The sequence below is a fragment of the Petaurus breviceps genome, unplaced genomic scaffold (genome assembly GCF_028583685.1).
Source record: "Petaurus breviceps papuanus isolate PSGF00001 unplaced genomic scaffold, PetGlider_PUasm1.0 287, whole genome shotgun sequence".
NCBI classification, from domain to species: domain Eukaryota; kingdom Metazoa; phylum Chordata; class Mammalia; order Diprotodontia; family Petauridae; genus Petaurus; species Petaurus breviceps.
Window position 1 is genome coordinate 536,621 of NW_027186029.1, and position 2,423 is coordinate 539,043.

The 2,423-nt window shown below is 55.1% G+C and overlaps 1 protein-coding gene, 1 long non-coding RNA gene and 1 pseudogene across 2 annotated transcripts in view; 1 reads left to right on the top strand and 2 right to left on the bottom strand.

The window, feature by feature from the left end:
* Window positions 1-2,334, bottom strand: part of LOC138167739 (uncharacterized) — a 3,200-nt gene extending 866 nt beyond the window's left edge. Inside the window, exons 1-2 of the long non-coding RNA XR_011169953.1 lie at window positions 1,957-2,334; window positions 1-771 (exon numbers count right to left, since the gene is read on the bottom strand). The exon at window positions 1-771 is cut by the window's left edge and continues 866 nt beyond it. This is a non-coding gene — a long non-coding RNA (uncharacterized lncRNA). The remainder of the gene's footprint in view (window positions 772-1,956) is intronic.
* LOC138167675 (zinc finger protein 850-like) overlaps window positions 1-2,423 on the bottom strand; it is a 762,790-nt pseudogene that overhangs the window by 448,817 nt on the left and 311,550 nt on the right.
* The window catches only part of SUSD2 (sushi domain containing 2), a 423,767-nt gene that overhangs the window by 243,127 nt on the left and 178,217 nt on the right, over window positions 1-2,423 (top strand). The window lies entirely within an intron of this gene.

Genomic DNA, 2,423 nt, shown 5'->3' on the forward strand with positions numbered 1-2,423 from the left:
TGGTCCAGGAGGTGAAGGCCCTGGGGCTGATGGTCCAGGAGGGGAGGACCCTGGAGATGATGGTCCAGGAGGTGAAGGCCCTGGGTCTAAGGTCCTCAAGGTGAGGGCCCTGAAGATGTGGTCCAGGAGGTAAGGGCCTCAGGGCTGATAGTCTAGGTCTTGGAAGGGTCTGGGATCAGATGGGTGGCTGGCAGTATTTGGAGTTGGCTGGCCCCCAGGGCTGGCCTTGGGTGGCTCCCTCCCTGTTTGATCTTGGCTCTGGTGCAGTCAAGGCCACAGGCCTGACCCTGAGGGCAGGGAAGAGGCAGGTTTGGGTGGGGGAGTGAAGGGCCCTGCCCTGAATGTCAGGGACAAGTCTGGGCAGCTGTCCACAGCAGAGGAGGTCTCAGCATGTTGGGAAGCTGCAAAAGGGGCTGCCCCCTGAGCTGGGTCGGGCTCTTCTCCCCCAGGAGGGGCCTCACTCTGCCCTTTCCCAGGTCCGAGGTCTCCTCACTCCTCCTCAGAGGGCTGAGAGCAAACCTGAGAGTGGGTGTGTTTGGCCATTGACAAACCCAGACCGCCCCCATGGTACAGAAACGGAAGTGCAGCTCCTGGGGGCTGCAAGCCAGCCAGACGGGCAATTCTAAGATTCCAAAGATGCCCCATCCCCTGCCAGACTGTGCTGAGCCACCAGCACCCACCAAGCATATCCTGGGGGCATCCCTTCCTAGCAGCACCCAGGGCTGCTGGGGCTGGTACCTTCCTGGCTCGCAGCTGAGTGCTCCTCCCTTCCTATAAAGAAGAGGGATAAAAGGACATTCAGAGAAAGTGGCCTTGGGAGAGCAGTGAACCCACTGGGCTTCCAGCCTGGAGGAGATGTCTTTGGTCCATTCATTCCTTTGTTCCTTTGTTCATTCATTCATTTATTCATTCCTTCATTCATTTGGTTCATTCCTTTATTTCTTCATTTGTTCATGCATTCATTCATTCATTCCTCCACTTGTTCATTCATTCATTCCTCCATTTGTTCATTCCTTTGTTCATTCCTCCATTTGTTCATTCATTCATTCCTCCATTTGTTCATTCATTCCTCCATTTGTTCATTCATTCGTTCCTTTGTTCATTCCTCCATTTGTTCATTCATTCATTCCTCCATTTGTTCATTCGTTCCTTCCTCCATTTGTTCATTCGTTCCTTCCTCCATTTGTTCATTCATTCATTCCTCCATTTGTTCATTCCTTCATTCCTCCATTTGTTCATTCCTTCATTCCTTCGTTCATTCCATTTGTTCATTCATTCATTCCTCCATTTGTTCATTCCTTCATTTGTTCATTCATTCCTCCATTTGTTCATTTATTCATTCATTTGTTCCTTCATTTGTTCATCTGTTCATTCCTTCCCTCCTTCCTTCATTTATTCACTGCTCTGCCTCAGGTGAGGCAAAGGGCTTGCTAAAACACGGTGGGTTCCTGTGAGAGGAAAGATAAAGGCTGGACATTGGGGTTCAGAACAGGCTGTGAGTGGCCGGACACGACGGCCAGCCGTCCAGTGCCCCGGTCAGCTTGGCCAGAGGTCTCTGGTAGAGGGCCCCGGGGATCTGGTGAGGCCTCAGGCACACAGGGTGAGCTCCCCTGACATCTGGGCAGCCTGAAGCAATGGCCTAAAATGTGGGAGGGCCCCATGGTGAGGGTGGCCCCCCAGGTCCAAGAACTGGCTTCGCTAGAAGAAGAAGAAGGACGTTTCCAAAAAAGATCTGGGGGTCCTAGTGTGCCACAAGCTCAGGGTCAGGAGTACGATGCAGTCGCCAGACGAGGCAGGGACAGGCAGCAGAGGCCACGGCCTCCAAGCGCCCGCGGGTGAAGGAACGAGCTAGATGCCTGTGCAGGCCAGGGGAGGAGGCTGCCTGCCCCACGGGCACCCAAGGACTTTATCACGTCTGTGGCATGGAGGAGCAGACTGACAGGGCTTGGCACCTACTGATGCTGATGGAGGCCTCGGCTCCGATCTGGGCGTGGCGGCCGCCTTTCTTCTCCAGTTCTTGTAGCACGGACTGCTCAAAGGCCAGGGCAGCGACTCGGGTGAAAAAAGCCTTCACGTTCTCCCCTGTGGGAGGACAGGAGGCAGTGCCCAGCTGAGGGAGCCATGCCCTCAGGCAGCAGTCTTCTGAATTCGCACCTGCCACCCAGCACTGGCCAGGCCAGGAGGCAGGAGGAGACCCAGGGCCTGAGAGTGAGCTTGGGCCACAGGCCCTCTCCCTCCCTCTCCCTCCTCCTGCACCAGGTGACATGGACAGATGGGGAAACCAAGCTCCCAAGGGGCCAGTGCGTCATCTCCAAGACCACACAGGCTGTGAATAGCAGAGACAAGATTTGAACCCAGACCCTGTGACTAAAGAAGTCAGTTTTTACAAGGCTTGGTCCCAGCATCCCCCACCCCCCCCCCCC